At 47.5% G+C, this 22,018-nt stretch overlaps 1 pseudogene; it reads right to left on the bottom strand.

Moving 5' to 3' along the window:
- Nucleotides 1–429: 429 nt before the first annotated feature.
- Nucleotides 430–21,591, bottom strand: LOC136489346 (probable O-methyltransferase 2; annotated as a pseudogene).
- Between the last annotated feature and the right edge of the window lie 427 nt (nt 21,592–22,018).

A 22,018-nucleotide genomic window follows, 5' to 3' on the forward strand; every position in this document is an offset into this window, starting at 1 on the left:
AAAGGGCCCGTCAGGAAGATTTGACCAAAAAAAGGAGAAAAAAAGGTAGTATGGTCATTTTATTCTTTTGTCCGTCATTTGAAGTTGCTTTGCCAAACGGGATAACCAAAACAACTCAGCTTCATAAAAAAAAGCTGCATCTGAAGCTAAAATCCAAACAAATGACTTTTCTAATGAAGCTGAGCTATGCCAAACGAGGCCTATGTCTATGTAGATCTCCCAATGTATGTACCGTCATGCCCTTTGTTTTTAGGTTTTTTATTGATACCATTATAATTTTGCAACCTTTGAGAACTACCGTTACCATTCATCTATTTGAAACCATACCATTAAAACTCATGTGTTGCCTGAACCATGTCATATTCTACGAATCCAACGACGTTGGACCCACAAAAAGGCTTTAGTAATTTCGTATAGGCCAAAATGCCCCTAAGACACCGCCTTGCTGGCCCACATGTCCACTGAGTTCCAGCTCAGCGAGTGAAGGCCACTGAAAACATCACTGCACTCCCGTATTATCGTCCCGATCGCAAGGTTGTCATGCGCCGCGACACCTTCTTCCACGATCCTTGTTGGTAAAATTGGATCACAATCACACTATTGGAATATAAGTGAATTGCCCACCTCTCCCCCATCAACTTAAGTTTTTGGGTTGAACTGGTCGGTGCATGCAATTTAATATGGTATCAGAGCCAGAGGTCTCGAGTTCGAATCCTGGTTAGCGCAATTAAATGAAATATGAAATAATTGCTGCTCGCTCCTATTCCACGTCTGAGGCCTGAGGGAGCCTCCACGTGTGGGGGAGTGTTGGAATATAAGTGAATTGCCCACCTCTCCCATCAGCTTAAGCTTTTGGGTTGAACTGGTCGGTGCATGCAACTTAATACACACGCCTATGCAGTGGCTAACCTAAGCAATCGATCAGAGAAGCAATGCGTGAAGAAATAACGCAAGAACTAGATGAACACTATGGCAACTGCCCAGTGGACTACCGGGAGACAGTGCCCTTTTCACTCTACTTAGAAGCGAGTACAATCACGGATACAAAGTGTTTCAGGCGCTAACACACACCTTGACACACCCACTACTTAACCCAGTAGATAGTTTTTCTGACTCCACTACTTAACCCAGTAGATAGTTTTTCTGACTCACATACTAAAAACAGCACACGTACGTGATACAAGTTGCAACAACGCAACTGACTCAACACAGACACACCTAGGTCGTGGTCACCATGGCAACTGCCGTTCCCGCCGTGCGGCCTGATTTCAAACAAGCCCGTGCTCCAGCTTCCCGCTCCTCCTGAGCTCCTGCTTTCAGCTTACTTGGCTTCAGGATTATGTCAACAATCTCCCCCTAATCCTGAAGACCACTGAGATCTCGAACTCCCACTACTACATAAACTTTACTGGAGGCGGGCGATTTGGGTTTCCCGCGGCGGGCAAAGCCGTCCGCCGCGGCCTAGAGGCCACGGTAAATTGTGGCTTAACCGCGGCGGGCGGCTTTGCCCGCCGCGGTTAACCGATTTACCGTGGCGGGCGGTGTAATGTGCCCGCCGTGGTAAATATACTTTTACCACGGCGGGCACCTTTTGTGGCCCGCCGTGGTTATGTTGATTAACCGTGGCGGGCTTTATTATTTGCCCGCCTCGGTAAATTATTTCATGAATTAAAAAAATACAGCAGGCATATAAATTCAAATAAAATACAGCAGGCATATAAATTCAAATTCAAATTCAAATCACATCCAGATTTCATAGATTAAACTTAAAAAGTATGCAGACATTACACATGAGATAATATACATATATATATATACATTCACTTAGTCGTTCTTGTCATCGTTAATTCATTACATTTACATATTAAAGTCGTTATACATGCGGTAAGGTGTAATCCTGTGGACGCATCATCGTGGGCCATTTCCTCAACCTCTCGTACTCCGGTAACATCGCTAGCGGGCTGTTCTCATGAAAAAACATGCCCCCTTCAAGCACGCATTTGTCTAAGACAAACTTACATATGTCCGCCTTTGTCTGCTTGAAGCTGTGTTGGATGCTCTGCATGTCTCTCGACCAGTTCAATCCATTCTTGAGCACCCTCCAACTGTTGTACTGCTTGCACACCCTCAGGAACTCACAAGCATAGAAGCCACATGTTTGTGATCCTACCAGTTGTTTGGCACACTGCATGATCGATACGCAAGCATTACAACACAGGCATTAGAACGCATATGAACGGAAAGCACAATTAAACTTTTCAAATACTTACCGGAAAGTTGCGTCTGATTTTGATGCGGTTCTTATGCTTAGCCTTAAAATTCTCTGTTCTTCGATCATAGCATTCAGGATCCTTCACGTACTCCTTATAAGCGCTATATACGAAATGTACTAGTATTAGATAGGGCATTAGAACGCATATGAGAAGACAGTTCAGTCACTTACACTTTGAGGCAATCTTCAAAGGCCTTGTACCCTTTTAAGTTTGGCAGTGTCAACGAATCAAATACGCAGGCCCTGCCATCCTGAGGGTAGATGATAAATGCAACCCAGTGACCCTCGAGGCCTTGGCTGCGCCATTGAAACAAAATACAGGTTACGACGAGAAATAATAATTCTAGCTAGCTACCCACTTATCTCTACAGGCATGTCTTCGACTTACCCAAAGTGGTAGGCAGCTAGGATACACCCATGTCCCCTGATTTTCTTCATTGCTCCTAGTATGTACCTTGAAATGTTCAACTTCTCATTGTCCATCAGTTTCTTCCTATGCGCCTCTCTCTGTCGCTTGGTCAAGTCTTTCATGGTTGGATGATTGTCATCTAGGTGGTAACCAATGATGATTCTTTGAGCAATATGCATTGGAGATAGATAGATAACATCAAGTTTTAGTTCCTTGGATATATAGGCCATCAACCTGCAAGGACAAGCCATCGTGGCATATATAAGTAGTCTTGACCGATTCAAAGGCAGGTGATATGTGAAACTCGCAATTCATCACTTACATAGAGAACAAGGTGACTTGGGCGATGTCAAGGTCTTGTTCCCGCAGTAGTCTGTACATGTTGTGGAAGTCCACGGGGAGTTCTACATCGTTGCCGGGCAAGTGGAAGTACTCCGCCACAACCTTGACTAGAAAACCATGCAGGCCAGCTTTTGCCGCTTCCATGTACCAGAGATGAAACCTCCTTGTCTCCCACCTTTCCTCGTCGATGAGTTGGGCCTTGGTTATCATGAACTTCCCATGCTCGTAATGGCCGGGGCAGTCATCCGATTCAGGAAATAGATGGAAAGGTGATCTCGGCCTGGGATAGAAATGTTAGTACCATATTATGGCAAAGAAAAGTTATTAGCAAATTATGCTCGCCGCTACCATACCTTTCGAACTCAAGTGAGTATGTGAGCTGCCCTTGGTCGCCTTTAGTCTTCGCCGGCGGTGGAGGACAGTGGCTTGTGCTCGCAATGGCAGCAGGCGGTGTCTTTGCCCCCAGTTCCTCTGTGCCTCCCGGTCCTTTGCTCATGCCCTTAGATGGACTGCCGGGAGGTGGAGGTGGACTTGTTGTTGGAGGAGGAGAATGAGGGTGAGGGCTTGTGCCTCCTGGTGCTTTGATCGTGCCCTTAGACGGACTGCCGAGAGGTGGAGGTGGACTTGTTGTTGGAGGAGGAGAACGAGGGTGAGGGCTTGTGCCTCGAGGTGAGTTCCTTCCCTTGTCATCCCCGCCATTGCCTTCGTCATCGCCGTCGCCGTGATTCGGATCATCGGGGGGACAAGATCCGGCAACGGATGGTTGTGATGCTGGTGTCGCCGTCAGCGTAGAAGTCGGTGTCGAGAGAATGATCTCTATGTCGTCCTTGTTCCACAGGACTTCGGAACCCAAGGCAGCTCTAAGGATCGTTACCCCTTCTGCATTTGGATATTCCATTTCAAATTCTTCGTATTCGGTCGCATACCATGTAAGTATCACGGCAGCATAGTTGGCAGGGATCTGGTCTTGGTTGAAATCTTTGATATCTTCTTTGGGGTGCATGTAACCCTCACCCACGGTCAACTTTTTCGCCCTGCTGAATGGGATCGTGAGCTGGACGTGCATGGGTTCCCGGATGGCGTCGACGGGGTGCCTTGGGCGATCCTCGATCATCGGCAGTGGCTGCCCTTGTGTCTGCCCTTGTGGAACTTGAGGCACGGCCACGCCAGCCTGGTGAAGCATCTCTGACCTCATCGACACCATATCTAGGTCATTGCTCGTGAAGGCTTCTTTTATGGAGCGGCTGATCATTTCGGCCACGCCTTGATCATAGCCCTTCTGAAAGATGCCCTCCTTGTACCTCTGCCTTGACCGGTATGTGGCAGCGTCGGATTGCCATGACTCCACTGAGTTCCAGCTCATCTTTGACGACATGCCACGGACGCGGCCACGGTGCTCGGGGGTTCCCAGCACCAGGGTCAGCAACTCCTGGCCCCTGCGAACCTCGAAGCTGTCCTTGGATTTAGCGGCCTCGATGACAGCCCTCTCCACCTCCTCGAACTTGGGCTCATTGAACTTGCTCGTGCCCTCCTTGAGCTTCTTCGGCTTGCGGGCATAGATGAAGTCCTTAGCCCTCAAGTCTACACCGTCGTACGGATCGGGAAGCCCGGCGGCAACTCTAGCCCTTTCTTCCTCCCGCCACTGGGGCGTCTTACCAGCAAACCCAGTCATGCCCAAGTGGTGGGGGTGCAGGTTCTTCTTCGCGAGTGCGCTGAACTTGGTGCTCTTTGCCTTTGCTTCTTCTGTTGTTCTTTGTTTGCAGAACTCTTCCCAGTGATGTTCCTTCACCATAGTGTATTTGACACAGGGTGACTTGCCTAGCTTCAGGTAGTACCTGGTTAGCATGGACTTGAAGTTTCTAAAGGCTCTTCCTGCCATGTGCATGACCCACTCCTTGCACTTATTCAGATCGGCGTCCTCGGGATAATGGAAGCTCCTCATCACCTCACCCTAGATATGTGTCTTGTAGTCGACCAGGACATTGTTCCACTCCTCCCAAGTGATCTCCACCTTGTCCTTGACTATACATGCCACCTGGTTGCTGAACTTGGCAAGGACCGTGGGTGGCGACAACAGGTTTCCCTCTGGTCCCACCTCATGGATCACATGGACTTCGCCGTAGATTTCCCTCCGGTGCCTCCCGTGTTCCCCCCTTCTCAGCTTTGTCCTCTGACCCCTAGACTTGCCTGAAGTGGTTGGAGATGGAGCGGGGGGTTTTGTCCCCGACTTGTTCCTCCTCGAAATTCAATTCTCGAGGCATCACCGGCATCTGTTCAGGGTTTGGAGACCGCGCACTTTCAACTTCATCGTCCCTCGGTTGGTAGGTCAGATCATCTTCGTCCTCTGTACGACGTTTCTTTGTTGGCCTCGGGGTCACGGACACGTGGCTCTCGAGGCTAGTTCATGATGATGCACTAGGGGTAGGGTCACGCCATTCGCTTATCGGTTCCTCCACCATTGGAAAGCTACAATGAATACATATTTCAGTTGTATAGACATAGTTATAGAGTAGTAAAGTAGAGTAGTACTAGAGTAGTAAAGTAGTAGTAGTTGGCTCAGATTTGCCCCATAGTCATCACATCGCTTTTAAACTGGTTGCTTGTATCTGGTATACAAGCCATTCTAGTTTAGCGGGGGCACTCGATCATCATCGCCGCTGCCTCAGCATAAAAGGGTTCACATCATTACATATGCCATTGCCTCAGCTTAGAAGTGTGAAAAGAATCATCATTGCAAATACCAAACAAAAGCCATCAAGATAGATTCAAAATTCAGCCCCAAAGGGCTAAGTCCTTCGGCCATCAAGATAGAGTAGAAGACTAGAGGAGGTGAGAGTAGAGTAGAGTAGAGTAAGAGGAGTAGAGTAAGAGCTGTATAGCTCAAAAGTTTGTTTGGCAACATAGGCAGTAATAAACCCCCATCACAGCTCAATCAAATTTAGTCAGTAAGAGTAAGAGTAGTAGAGGAATTGCTCAATTTAGTCAGCAAGAGCATAGTAGAGGAGTAGGCAGTAGAGGAGGAGGGAGTAGAGGAGTAGGCAGTAGAGGAGGAGGGAGTAGTAGTAGGTAGTAGTAGTAGTATACAACAGTAGTATAGCAGTAGTATAGGAGTAGTATAGGAGGACAGTAGTAGCAGACAGTATAGGAATAGATTAAGTAGAGAAATAGGTAGCACCACCACCAAAATTATATCAAATTTGGCAAAATTGCAGCAGAGTGGCCAATTCATCTCAAAATTCTCACAACTTTAGCATGTGATCAGTTTAAAGGCAAGGTGCATCATAGGTAGTGCCATATGCTCAGAATTTTGTCACAAATTTCTTTGGCATCATAGGTAGCAAAAAGAATTGAATTCAAATGCTATGGTTCAGCAAAAGCATCATAGATCAGTAGTATAGCAGTTCAAAATTCACCAAGTGTAGTTTATCCTGTACAATTTTCAGCCGTCCATTCCATATGCTTATACCCCTTGTTCACAGCAGGTCATCTCAAAATTAAGTATAGGAATAGATTAAGTAGAGAAAGTAGTAGGCAGTAGTAGTAGTATACTACTAGAAATTGCAGCAGAGTGACCAATTCGATGCTGTTGGACACAACCCGGTATAAATAGGTCACAAATTCCAGCTAAATATGGAAACAGCTCAACCCTGTTGGAGATAAGCCTATAAAGGGGATTGTTAAAAAGACAGCCAGGTTTCACGGCTAAATATGCGCGATATTGAAAATTCCTATCCACGAATTACGTGACTACATATTCAAAGTTGCTTGGCATAATGAGCATATAATTTATAATTAAGCCTGGAAACAGCTCTAAGAGCTCTATGAAACAGACCCTAACTGAAAACTACCTTAAACACTAAGTTAACAGAAGAATTAGAAGACTCCTCATCATACCTGAAGGAAAGACAGTTTTGCATTTTCACAGTAGATAGAACAACGTAGTGGAACCTAGAGAAAGCTAGGATAGCCCAAATGTGAATCTCTAATTACATTTCAGATGGGGAAAATATAGCAGTTACTACAAGAATAAAATTTGAGCTTTGGAGACAGCATTGTAATTATAGAACCAAGGTACTACGTAGTTCTTACCTCGGCCTGGGCGCAGCAGGTTCCAAGTGAGGAGGTAGCGGCTAGAGCCCGTCTGTGCTCCGAGGACGGGGCCCGGCGTGTGGACGGTGACTGGGGAGGAGGACGGGGATGGTGACCGGGAAGGAGGATGGGGCCCGGCGTGTGGACGGTGATCACGGAGGAGCTCGGTGGCCGGCACTAGGGTTCCGGGGACGGGGCCCAGCGCGGAGGAGCTCGGTGGGCACTGGAGCAAGGGTTCCGGGGAGAGGAGGACGGGGGCGGGCACGGGCACGGGGGAGGAGGATGGGGGCGGGGGGCGCGTGCGGTGGCCACGGAGGAGCTCGGTGGCCGGCGCTAGGGTTCCGGGGACAGGGCCCAGCGCGGAGGAGCTCGGCGACGGAGCAAGGGTTCCGGGGAGAGGAGGACGGGGGCGGGGGTCACATATATAGCCACTGATTAACCGCGGCAGTCAATATAATTCACCCGCCATGGTAAATGTTTACTGCAGCGGGCACTTACACTGCCCGCCGCTATTAATCTATTAACCGCGGTGGGCGCTGTTACGTGCCCGCCACGGTTAATACTGCTGCACTAATTTGCCTCTGCCTATATTAAGCACTAGTTAATTGATCAAGTCACTGGGTGAAAAAATAGATAAAAAGATTTCAACATCTTTGGATGTGTATTAACTGCATTATTGGCTGAATAAAAAAAAGAAACTGCATTATAGTCCACTGTTCTCTGGATCTCATATCTTCACAGGCATACCAAGAATTGAGCCTCTTGCTTGATGAAATGGGCTATTGGAGCTCAAACTTGTCTTCAATGTTTTCATGTTTTGTCAGAAATAGTATAGGAGTTGTATAGGAGGACAGTAGTAGCAGACAGTATAGGAATAGATTAAGTAGAGAAATAGGTAGTACTAGTAGAGTAGTATTGTATAGTAGTAGTAGTAGATTCAGTAGTACTAGTAGAGTAGTATGGTTCCATGATATTAATAATAAGTTACAAAACTTGTCTTCAATAGATCGAGCTATATTATTACATATATGTTTCTGGGATACATATATCATTTTGGTGCAGGTGCTTTCACCGTCCTCTTCTCACCGTCGGGGTGGGCCCACGGCATCATCCTGGACTTGTTGAATCGGTCCTCGACGGCCTTGATCTTCTTTGGATGATCGGTAAAAAGCTCGAGCTCTGCGTAGTTGTTGTATTGTTCGGGACTCTGCACCCCATCAGCTCCCACAATCCGCTGCTTTCCGGACACAACCACATGCCTTTTTGGGTCCTCTACATATATATAGTAGGCCACTTGCGCGACATTGGTTGCTAGTACCCACGGGTCATCTTTGTAGCCGATACTTTTGAGGTCCATGGTGGTTAGCCCATAACTGTCCACTGCAACCGCATTCGGTTTGACCCACTGGCAACGGAAGACGGTTATGCGTAGGTTTTGGCCATAGTCAAGTTCCCATATTTCTTCAACTTGCCCATAGTATTGCCTCCTCTAGCCCGTGGACTCTTCTTCGCCCTCGTATCGAACACCGCAGTTCTGTGCCGAGCTCTTCTTGTCCTTGTCTTTCGTGTGGAACCTGTAGCCCTGGACATCATACCCTTGCCACGTGGTGATTTGGCTGGATGGGCCTAACACAAGCCTCTTAACGGTCTCCGTATCTTCATCAGGGCATCCTTCAAGGGGTATGTGTTGCTCTTTGAGCCACTCTATGAAATTGCTCTTGTGATGGTTCTGGACCCATGCCTCCATGTGCTGCCCGTCATTAGCGGCGTGGATCTCTTCTAGGTGCTTTTCAATGTATTTCTCCATGCTCACTAACTGATGAAGGATGCTGTAATGAGCTTCTTGCACCGTTCGGTTTGCCACATCGGTGCGTACTTTTTGGCCTGTGCACCCCATCCCTGAGGTTTTGCCTTCGTGGTGATGGACAGGCAGCCCAATCACCCTCCCATCTCTTATGTACCTCATACACCAGTTCACGGCCTCCTCCGTTGTGTATGCCTTGATCATAGAGCCCTCTAGGTAAGCACGGTTATGGACGTATCTGTTGAGGGTGGACATTAACCGCTCGTACGTCCACATCTGGTGTAGGTACACGGGGCCCAATTGATGGATCTGATCGACCATATGCATCATTAGGTGTGGCATAATATCAAAGTAAGATGGTGGAAAGCACATCTCGAGCTGGCAAAGGGTCTCTGCGATGAACTCCTTCAGGGCAGGCAGCTCAGCCTTATCAATGACCTTCTAGGTGATGCGGTTAAAGAAGTATGACATCCGTGTGATGACCATCTTCACGTACTCTGGACGGATAGCCCTAATCGCAATTGGTAGGAACACCGTCAGCATGACGTGGCAGTCGTGTGAGTTGTAGTCGGTCATTATGAGGCCTTTCATGGAGACCAGGCTCTTGATGTTGGAAGAGAAACCAGTCGGCACCTTGATACCCCTAAGCAACTTAAGAAAAGCCGTCCTCTCGTCTTGCGTTAGGTTGTAGGCCGCACCCGGGATATCGACTTTACCGTTCTGAGGCGGTCCCGAGTGAAGGTCTGGCCTGATGCCCAGATTGACAAGATCCGTCCGTGACTTGATACCATCCTTTGTCTTGCCCTTGATGTCCAGCAGGACACCGATAGTGCTTTCAAAGACATTTTTCTCTAGGTGCATGCAGTCGATGGCATGGGGTGTATTCAGTGTTTTCCAATATGACAGGTACTTGAAGAAAATTGACTTCTTCTTGAAAGGAACGGCGGCGAGGACTTCCTCCGTCTGGTCCCACTTTCGCTTCCTTGTTTGCTTGGGCCCCTCTTCAGGCGGCTTCTTCTTCTTTCCAAACTCCACCTGATCCATGTCCTTGACCATCTCATACACCTTTGTCCCCCAACTAGTCTGCGTCGTTTGATCACGCTACGGCTCGTCCTGATTGTCAAAGTATTTGTTCATAATACTTCTTCTATACCTGTGATTTTTGGCGAGGAACCGTCTGTGCCTCGTGTACACCATCTTATTGGATCCCTTAAGGTAAGTGTAGCAGGTCTCGTCGATGCAAATTACGTAGCCGGTCTTCCCTTTGATCTGCCCCGACAGTGAGAAGAGACCAGGGTAATCAGTGATGGTGACAAAGATGATTGCTTTTAGTGTGAACTTCTCCTTGCGGGATGCATCCACCATCTGGACCCCAACATCAAATAGTATCTTCATTTCCTCCATGAACGGCTCTAGGAACACATCTATATCGTTGCCAGGCTGCTTCAGTCCAGAGATAAGCATGGTCAGCATAAGGTACCTATGCTTCTGACATAGATGGGGAGGTAGGTTGTACATGGTGAGCACGACGGGCCAAGTGCTGTGCGAGCTGCTAAGCTCACCGAACGGGTTCATCCCGTCGGTACTTAGCGCGAACCTAACGTGCCTAGGCTCCTTGCCAAACTCTGGGTAGGCCTCGTCGAAATCCTTCCACTGCTTGCCATCGAATGGGTGCCGTAGCTTGCCATCGTCTTTCAGGCGGTCAGCTGATGCATGCCAGGACATGAGCTTGGCATCGTCCGGGTTCCCGAATATTGCACGCAGGCGATCGGTCACGGGCAGGTACCACACCGACAGTGCTAGACTTTTTCTGTGCGTGTAACCCTCTTCTTCATCGTCCTGCTGAGCCGAGATCTGTTTGACCGCACTGCTCTTCTTTGCCCCCTTCTTGTTCTTCTTCCGACCACCCCGCAAGCCTCCCTCGTCTTCTGCATCCACGCGACAACCAGCATTTTTCTTGTACCGACTAAAGCCGCAGTGTGGACAACTCGTCAAATTCTCATACTCATTGCCCCGATACAGGATGCAGTGGTTAGGGCATGCATCAAACTTTCTAAGCTTCATCGCCACTGGCCGGATCAGCTTCTTGGCCCGATAAGTATTGGCGAGCACCTTGTTAGCCGTTGGGTACGTGGTGGCAAGGTAGCTTAACAACTCATTGAAGCTAGTGTCAGACCAACCATGACGAGCCTTCAACATCAACATATGGAGGTTAAAACGGAGCGTCGTGCACTCCTTCGGACAATCGCCGCTCTCCTTATAGAGAGGATCAACTACCGCCTGCTTCAACTCTCTGAAATTCTCCAACCACTTTGGGCAACCCAACACAACGTCGTCTTCATCGAAGTGTTTGACTAGATCTTCAACAAGCTGCACATCCTCGGGTTGGCTCACAGTATCCTGACCATCCCCACCGTCGCCGGCTTTGTCGGCCATGTCTTGCATTAGATCATCCACCGTGATGTAATCACGACAACTATTGTCACTGTCAGCTGGCGCAGCTGCTGCTGAAGATGATGAGGAGCCGGGTGCTCCTAAAGGATCTTTATTCACCGGTGGTGCTGTCGTCGTCGGCGTCGAAGAGCTCACTCCAGATGCACCGCCACTCGCACCAACTCTTTCGCCGTGAAATGTCCAGACTGTGTAGCCCTCGACAAAACCATACATGATCAAATGAGTTTGCACATTGCTGTCTCGGTGGGCTTTCAGGTTCTTGCAACGAGAACATGGACATATGGATGTCATCCGCTTCAGTCTCTCACGGTGAGCTTTACCAGCAGCAATAAACTTCCTTAATTCAAAGAGGTACCACGGATCATTCACTCTATCGATCCGGTACATCCATTCCGACCTATCCATCATACCTACGAACATTATCCGTCACAATCAACATTAAATAAAGAAGAATTAGGAGAAATTGATGATTTTTACGTCCAAAATCATGAAAAAGAGAGGAAATGCCAACAACTAGACACTGGTTTGGCGCAAATCACCATTAGCAACTTCTGGATATGTATTCCAGGACACGTCTACTTGATGCCCGGTATTAATGAACTAGATTAGACACGTCCACTTGTTTGGTTTGAAATTTTTGTTGACCAAATCAAACTGAAGCCGTGATAAAATGTGGCCTAAAAATGATATTTGGTTTTTGACGGAGCCAAAATATGGCTTGTGCCAAAATCTAGCGTAGCAAAAAAATGTTTAGATGATAACCAAGCTAAATTCTTGGTTTTTTCCTTCAAGTAAATATGGTTATGTGGAATCTTGTTTTGTAGATAAATTCTTAATAAATATTATAGTAAAAAGAAATTACAAATTGGACACATGATTAAATAGATATTAGCATTTGAAGTTTGATTATCAACTCAGTACATGCAAAAGCAAAATATAGCAATAAGAAAGAGCCTCCATACATGCAGTAGTGCCAGTGGACAGTGGTCCACATATGCCCAGAAAAGGCGAACCCCAAATGCCAGGCTTGAGGGTGCGTCTGGGAGCGAATCACTCTCGCCTGCTAAATGGTATTTTTAGAGTGAGATTCTCTGCTGATTGTGTGAAGCGATTCTCTGAAATAAACTAAGAGGCTAAGAGCTAAAAAAAGTAGCTTCTTCTGATTCTGTGAAGTGATTCTAAGAGTTTATGCTAAAGAATAAAAAAAATCATTTTTAACCTTATTATCACTTCACCGGAGAATGAGGAGCACAGCTCTGTGAAACGAACCCTCAAGCGTCGACGACCCAAGGACGTAAAAATCAGTGGAATATCCAGAAGACCCGTGGAGAAGATGAAGGGGTGGTGCTGTGTATTTGTACAGGCTTTACCACGGCGGGCAAGATAAACCGCCCGCCTCGGTAAATCAACTCTTTACCGCGGCGGACAGTTTAAAGGGCCCGCCACGGTAAATCGTATTAACCGCGGCGGGCCATTCATACCGCCCGCCGCGGTAAATAACGATTTCCTGCGGCAGGCAAGTAAGGTGGCCCGCCGCGGCAAACCTTTTTCCCGCAGCGGGCGCCTCGGTGGCCGGCCACCGGTTAACCGTGGCGGGCAAAAGAGGTGCCCGCCACGGAGCCCATTTTGGCCACGCTGCGCAAATTGAGTCCTGTAGTAGTGCTCCAAGCAAATACCTCATAACAGCAAGCTTGCCTCCTGGCAGTGGCTTTGTCAGAGCATCAGCCTTCTCTTCTTCTATGCACACTCTCCTCACTGCAATCTGTCCATGCTCCACACACTCGCTGATAAAATGATACTTGATATCAATGTGTTTACTCCTGCCATGGAACACTGGATTTTTCATCAGAGCTATTGCAGAGTTGTTGTCAACATATAATGTCACAACCTTGGGCTCCTTTGCAATGATCTCTGCCAACAGACTCCTCAACCACAGAACCTGCATTGCTGCAAATGTGGCTGCCATGAATTCAGCCTCACAGGAAGACAGTGCTACTGTCTTTTGCTTCTGTGAACACCAAGTGATCAAACTCTCACCAAGATAGAAAGCCATTCCTGTTGTACTTCTTCTCCCAACCAGATCTCCACCCACATCACTGTCAGTGTATCCCGCTAACATTTCTTCTGACCCTCCTTGAGTACAGACCAACCCAAGATCAACAGTACCCTTCAAGTACCTAAGGATCTGCTTCACTGCTCCCATATGCATCACAGTGGGTTTCTCCATGAATCTACCAGCAATCCCAACTAAGTAGGCTAAATCAGGTGTGGTGTGCAGTAAGTACCTCAAGCAACCAATTACTTTCCTGTATTCAGTGGCATCCACTAGTTGAACTCCTTTGTCCCTGTGCAACTTTGTTCCTGGATCCATTGGAAACTTAGTTGCATTGCACTAATCAATCCCAAACTGCTCTAGCACTTTCTTTGCATAGCAAGTTTGCTTCACTGTAGTGAAATCCCTGTGCTGTCCAACCTCTATTCCCAGATAATAAGACAGCACCCCAAGGTCAGACATCTCAAATTCATTTGTCATCTGCCTCTTGAATTCACTTATCTCTTCTGGATCTTCACCAGTGACAATTAAGCCATCCACATACACATCTAGGATGATAGCATTTTCCCTACACCTCTTGTATAAACAGCTTGCTCACTTGCACATCTCCTAAACTTGAGCTTTTTTAGGCTTTTGTCCAGCCTAACATTCCATCCTCTAGGGGCATGTCTAAGACCATACAAGGCCTTACTCAGCTTCAGAACATACTGCTCTTTCCCCTTCACCACATACCCTTCTGGTTGTGATACATACACTTCCTCCTCAAGCTCTCCATGCAAGAATGCTGATTTAACATCAAGATGGTGTACCTGCCAACCCCTATTGGCAGCCACTGCCAGAAGCAATCTCACTGTGTCAAGTCTGGCAACAGGGGCAAAGACCTCATCAAAGTCAATCCTCTTCTTTTGAACATAACCTTTTGCTACTAGTCTAGCCTTGTGTTTAACCACCTCTCCATCTGAGTTTTTCTTTAGTTTGTACACCCATTTTAATCCAATGGGTTTGTGGCCAACTGGTAGCTGACACAGATTCCAGGTTTTGTTCTTCTCAATTGACTGAATCTCCTTGTTCATGGCTTCAGTCCATTCAGCATATCCTGCTGCTTCCTTGTAACTTGTTGGCTCCTCCATCTCCACCAGTAAGGCTTCACCATCTGAGTCATACATCAACTCCACTTCTGATGAATTTGATAGATATCATTTAGACTTCTGAATCTTACTGGGTGATCTTCTGAATCTGGTGAGCTTACACCTGGACTGTAAAAGCCAACCTGTGAGTGCTGGACTGGAATTGAGGTGTGTTCAGATGTTTCTCCTATTTTCTGATTTCCAACAGTACTCACCATTGGACTGTGACTAGCTGTAGGAGCTGCATGTGCACTTGGGGACTGTAGCAGATCTGGCACACCACCACTGCCACTGACATCACCTTGTGAATGAAACTCAACATCACCTGCTGCTGCTCCTGGCACTGTTTCATTCAACATGTCTCCACCTTGCACTGCTCCGGTACTCCCTAATGAAACTTTAGACAAATTTTCATCTAACACCTGAAATTCCACATCACAGCTGTCTTCAGTTCGAGTTCCCCACTCAAACATGACACTTTCTTCAAACACCACATCTCTACTCACAACAATCCTGTTGTTTTGAGTATCATAGAGTCTGTGGGCCTTGCTCCCCGCCTCTACACCGAGGTACATCATTTTCTGACTCCTGTCATCCAATTTCTTCAGATAAGGCACTGCAGGCCTGACATTTGCATTACACCCAAATATTTTCAAATGCCCGAGGTGTGTCTTCCTCCCATTCTAGGCTTTGTATGGAGTACAATCACCCATTACCTTGGTTGGTAAACGGTTCAACAGGTAAACCGAGTGCCTAAGACTACATGAAAAACAGTTTGTAGCAACGGGGCTTTTTTTTAGGGGCGGCTGGCATTCGAGCCACCCGTACGGTGACGTGTTTGGGCTCCAGCACAGCAGCCGCCCCTACAAATGACACAGTAGGGGCGGCTGATAATACGAGCCGCCCCTACAAATGTTGTGTCCATTTGTAGGGACGGCTGAATCACCAGCCACCCCTACAAATTCACCGGTGAGCCACGTCGCTGGAATTCCTTGCATGGCCACCGTTCGTCCACGTTGTCCAAAAATCCCCCACCACAAAAATATCTCCCATCTCTCCCCCTCCTCATCGCAAAAAAAAACTATCATCCTCTCCCTCTCTCGCTCTATCACGAGGCGCGGCTACGCCTCCTGCGACCCCTGCCGTAGTCGCTCCCGCTCTCGCCGCCTCTGCCCCCGTCGTCCCTCCCTCTCCCTCTCCCTCTCCATCTCTCCAGACGTGGCGGCGTGCTGGCCCCCTCCTTCGTCTCTGCTTTCACCTTCCCCCCCCCCCCCCCCCTCTCTCTCTCTCTCGATGCCGCGGCACGTCGGCCGACGAACGGCGCGAGCGGGACGGCGGCGCACGGGCGCCAGCGAGCCCCCGCAGGTGGCCGTTGCCGCGGCTGCCACCACGACACGGCTTCCTCCCACCGGTCCACGTGCGCTCCTAGGCTCGACGAAACATCAAAACCCTAGGTGCCTGTGTTCGATGCCTCCGTCTGCGCGCGCGTGGCCTCTTCCTCGACGGATCAGCTTGGCGGCCAGATCTGGAGGTACCTCACCCTCTTCTTCTCTGTCTCATGGCTCGTCACCCAGATCTGTCCTCCGTCTCATGGCTCCTCACCCAGATCCTCTCTCCCTCCATCTTCCCCTTTGCGCAGTGCAGGACAGCTAAGGCTGAGGCACCCACCACCCAGGGAGGCAACAGTAAACGAGCAAGCTACAATGGCAAGCACCAAGTACCTCAAATTTTAAATGCAGGAAGTAAGTACCGATGAATTGTTTTCCAGATGGTGGATTGTTTTTTGCGTTATGTTTCTTGATGGAGATGCATGTTGCCTAAAATTCCTGTGCATTGTTCAGGGTAATGGATGTGCTACCTCAGGTGGAGCTGGTTGGTGGGATCATCATGTTTAGTGCTCGGATTGCCCTTCTGTTGTTAATTGGGTTCCGAATATTGTTAGGTTGGTTCACCTATGCTCATACCTGATATGCTTCTGTGCCGTTTTTATTTTTTTTAATTTAGTGCATGGTAGCTTGAGTGACACATTGAGTAGATGAATAATTGTTAGATGAATAAATGTAGCTTATTTGTGAGTAGCGAGTCTATGTTCATTGTAGTGTTCTGTTGATGTTCCTTGTAGTTCGGTGCTCTGTACTCTTTCTCTTCTTAATGAAATGAAGCTCCTGCTATCCTGCAGCTTCTTTGAAAGCAGTACCACGTAGCTCTTGATTATGAAAATATAGTATATAGCATTGTTAATGAATATATGAAAATTTAGTATATCACATATACTATCTCGAGTCTTTATCTTAATTGTTGTGGTTGCTGTTTAGATTCACCCCAGTGCTCTAAAGCAAGGTGGAGTCCCATTGGTAGCATGTTGCATTGCTGCTGCAGAACAGTCCAGTGTAAGAGAAACTTGAGAATCTACCATTTTCAAAGACAGCAAATTCAACTATCTGTACTCCTAAATAAACCACATGTTTAACAATTATCTGAATAAATTGAAAACTCTAGTGTTCACAGTCTGTGATTCTCTTATCACAGGTGCCTATCAGTGTTCACTATGATCACGGCATTTCCAAGTCAGACTTGCTTCAAGCTCTTGAAGCGGTATGTGAAGAATCCTGTAGAGGTGTATTTAATGTATATATAACGTGTAGAATCCATATGCTCAGTTTTACATGGACTTGTTGCTAAGTGAGAATTCTGCTGTGGCTGATGCTGTCTGTGCTAACTTAACCCCCTGTGATGCTTTTTCTGCAAACGTTTGATCTTTCATGTTTAATTCTACATGAGTATGCATGCTAAATGTTATTTCTGCTGATACTAATTCTACATGAGCATATTGCACTAGCTAATCTCAACTATGTTAGATTGCATAAATATATAAAAAAAAACTGCTACGTTATTAAACCCAAAACATTAGATAGTACCACTCCACTCCTTTCTAGTTAGATCAATATACATTGTACTAATATGCATGCAAATCTTTGGTTCTTCATGATCCTGCACCAAATACTAGTTTTCTTAATGTATCCTACTTCCCACACATTACGCAATATCTGAAATTGGAGCTATTGCCTATATGGAATTATGGATAACCCTGGTTGAACTTGCTGTACTTACTTTAGCTGCCCCAAGACAACTCATTTGATCATTAACACCTACTTTCAGGTGTTCGAGATAAAAAATGATGGTCAAATGAAAAGGACAATGTGACGTCCCCTGCCTTCTGGTCGCATTAGTCCTGCACATGCTGCCATGTGGGCTACAAGTGTTGGAGTTGCAGGAACAGCTTTGCTGGCCTGGAAGGTTCTTGCTTTCTCTTTGCATTCTATAGATGTATATTCTACTTTCTTTTGAAATTTACTAAGCTGTGAAGTAGATAGAAAGCTGACACTGGAACGAAACATGCAAAAAATTGGCAAGGTTTGTGCAGGCTAATGGCTTGGCAGCTGGGCTTGCAGCTTCTAATCTTGTTCTGTACGCATTTGTGTATACACCGTTGAAGCAAATACACCCTGTTAATACATGGGTTGGGGCAGTCGTTGGTGCCATTCCACCACTTCTGGGGTAAGTTACTGACCATTTCTTGTATTCTTAGGAATTTGAGTAGTTGTTTGTGTAATGGCACTGTATATATTTTCTGCAAAAGAACATACATAATTGACAGTAGTTGGTCTATAACTCTATATAGAAGGAAAGGTTGCAGTCAAATTCTGAATTTGATTCAACTTTGTAAATGCACTAAGCACAGTCACTAGTCAACCTGTGAAAGTACTCCTTATTCATGTCATGTACTCGTGTCTTTGTGAAAGTGCTAAGATGAATAACGTGTTAGACAATGATACATCTTTTTCATGTCTTTCATGTATTGCTCTGCACAGCATATAAATCTGGTTATAACATTGTTTTGGTTTTGATTTGCACAGTGCTGATGGATAGCCACAAGGAGAACGATGCAATAGCGGAGCTCAGCCGTGCGATATCCTTCAAAGCCGACCTGCACTTGCTGCATCTCCGAGCTTATTTCAATGTTTGAATTATTAGTTCTTGATGAAATGAGAAGAAACTTCTGACCCTCTTTGCCAATTTATTACATGTTAGACATATCTACTTGTACTACACATACTACCTCTATTTTTTGTTTTGTTAGCACTTGAGTGCTTGCTTGGTCTTTTTGTGATATAGATATATGTTTTTGTTGTCATAATATGAGTCTGTTTGTTATTATTGTGATTCTTGTACTATATAATATGTTTAGAAACTTTTGGCTAAACAATCTTGTTTGGGCCACAATATTACAGTCAAGTTTGCCAGGATACTTGATCATGTATTTTACTCGTCACATGATGATTTGGGGGAGCACGTGTTGGTAATTTGAATTTTTTTTGCGGAAAAAAATACTGTAGTGGCGGTTGGTACTGTAGCCGCCCCTACACCCTACAGATAGGTATTATAGGGGCAGCTGGTACTGTAGCCGCCCCTACAAATCGATTTGTAGGGGCGGCTGATAACACCAGCCGCCTCTACAAATCGATTTGTAAAGGCGGTCTGGGAACCACCCCTACAAATGCATGATTCGTAGAGACGGTATGATAGGGGCGGCTGGCCGAGCTGCCTCTACAAATCATCGCCAGCCGCCCCTACAAATGCTTTTTGTAGTAGTGTGACTGCCTCCCCCCAAAACTTTGCAGGAACTCCCATGCTCTTCATCAGAGATCTTGCCATTTCCATCACTGTCCTATTTCTCCTCTCTATAACTCTATTCTGTTATGGAGCAGTGAATTGCCTCTTAATCCCAGCATTCTCACAAACATCTCTGAAAGCATATGACAGAAACTCACCCCATGATGCCTTCATCCAACTCCGTGAACTTACGTAGATCACCAGTCATGTGATTATTGGCCCCATTGTCCAGATACCAGCTATCACCGGTCTGTTCGCCGCTTTCGGTGAGATGCAGTTCAGGGAAGACCATGGCTTCAGTCAGGCTAACTGCTCTCCGCTTTCCGACTAACGACAGCTCCTCTAAGACGGCGAGCATGACCGCTTGCAGCTGCTCAACCCCCTCTGCCTTCACATGGTGAGCCTCGTCGCCCTTCTGCTCTGCCGACGGACACCGATTTGCATAGTGTCCGTATTTGTGGCATTTGAAGCACTGGATGTGGCTCTTGTCTTTACCACGTCCAGCACCTTCTTTACCTAACGCATCTCCGCACCCCCCTCAACCACGACCTCCCCCCGCCGTGGCCTCTCCCTCTGCCACGGCCAGCTCCGTCCTGCGCCTTCCCTCTCCCCGAGGAATCATCGCCGCCGGACTTCTTCTGTCATGCCTCCCATTCTGCTTGGGTAAGCAGCAACTGGCCACAGTCGCCTCGCGCGTTCGCAGCTCCCCGCCGCGTCCGCTCCTCATAGGCCCTCAGCCGGCCCATGGCTTCGTCGAATGCCATGGATTTCAGATCATAGAACTGTTCGATCCCGGCCACGACATTGAGTAATCACTCGGGCCCGGTGTCGAACAGCTTCTTCACCATCTCCGAATCCTCCAACGAACTGCCAAGATTGTTGTATCTCACTGACATCGCCGTCAGTTTCCCAGCAAACTGATCAACAGTCTCCTCCTCCTTCATCCTCAGCACGTCGAATTCCGCCTTCAAAGTTTGTAGCCGCGCATCCTTCACACGCTCTACGCCCACAAACCGTGCCTTCAGAGAATCCCAAACTTCCTTCCCTGATTTCTTCTTTGCAACATGCATCAGCAAGTCATCCGACAAACACTGGAATAGGTGTGCCCGCACCTTCTTGTCCTTGCCGGCCACCGTCTCTAACTACTTGTCCACCGAGGTCCCCTTAGGCGGCTCCACCACCTCCCACCACCCCTACTCCTCCACGATCGCCTGGACGCGGATGCTCCAGCTGGTGAAATTTGTCGCCGTCAACGTTGGGAAGACCTGATGGTGCCCCCCGCTGCTGCCCCCCCCCCCCCCGACCTCCATGACTAGTCATCCCCGACATGGATGAACACTAGATGGGATTGGCTATGTGAATTGTGGCTCCGATACCAGATGTTGGCAAAATTGGATCACAATCACATGCCTATGCAGTGGCTAACCTAAGCAATCGATCAGATAAGCAATGCGCGAAGAAAGAACGCAAGAACACGATGAACACTGTGGCAACTACCCGGTGGACTACCGGGAGACAGTGCCCTTTTTCACTCTACTTAGAAGCAAGTACAATCATGGATACAAAGTGTTTCAGGCGCTAATACACACTTTGACACACCCACTACTTAACCCAGTAGATAGTTTTTCCGACGCACATACTAAAAACAGCACACGTACGTGATACAAGTTGCAACAACGCAACTGACTCAACACAGACACACCCAGGTCGTGGTCACCGCGGCAACTACCATTCCCGCCGTGCGTCCTAATTTCAAACAAGCCCGTGCTCTAGCTTCCCGCTCCTCCTGAGCTCCTGCTTTCAGCTTACTTGGCTTCAGGATTATGTCAACAATCCTCTCAAGCTCTTCGTCAAGGAGCTTTGTGCTCTCATGGACGAGGGGCACACCATGTAAATCCTCGAACAGCGAAGGCAATGGCTCAGGCAGATCCTTCCTGAACCAGTCAGCCAGAGACAACCCAGCCTCAACGTAGTGCCGTGAGCAGGTTCCGAGCATGAGTACTTCTGGTAGGTGTGGTCCTCGGATTCCACACCTTCGACCAGAAGCCAAGAGAGTGGGTTGAGGCGATACACGGCCTCCACTCCATCGCCACTGCTACTGTCAGAAGCGAAGATCCCCGACGTGACCAGCAGCCGCATCACGCGGCCGAGGAATGGAAACTTGGTCTTGGGGAGGGATAGCGCGGTCACGAGGTCCGGCAGCGTGGCTGAGCCTCCTAGGTCATGTATGGCGGTCGGGATGTGAAGCTCGACCACGCACTTGAGCGCCACAGATGTGAGGTAGTAGAGGCTGTGGCGCCAAAGGTCGGCTTGGGCCTGCAGCAGCTCGGCATCCATGGGAACTATGGCCTGAGAAGGAGCTGCCATTCTTGGTATCTCTCGGTCACTCGCGGTGTATGTCTTTGTTGCCGAATGTGTGTTGGTTTAGTGTTACAAGGTTTGTTCCGTACTTGGGTTTAAATAGCGCTGCTGGCTGAGCAATCCATCCAGGTACACTACTTGTGCTTGGTTAATTAGGTCTTGGTCTAGGTCTAAGTAGGTAGTTGAGTGTTATCACAAAACATCAGACACCATTAGTTTAATGATCACGTGGGAGGGGGGCCGTGGGGGTGTCAAATTTGACTTGGTGATTATGTGTATCACATATAAATCAGTAAAAAATGAAGTGCGTGGTCGGCGAGGTGGCCGTGCCAGTATTAAAATTGTTATATGCAGATATTCGAACACTTGTGTATCTTGCACAGTAATGGGTAAAATTACAGCCCATGGAGTTGCCATGCATTCTAATCTATAT

This window comes from Miscanthus floridulus, chromosome 10, assembly GCF_019320115.1.
Source record: "Miscanthus floridulus cultivar M001 chromosome 10, ASM1932011v1, whole genome shotgun sequence".
Lineage (NCBI taxonomy): Eukaryota > Viridiplantae > Streptophyta > Magnoliopsida > Poales > Poaceae > Miscanthus > Miscanthus floridulus.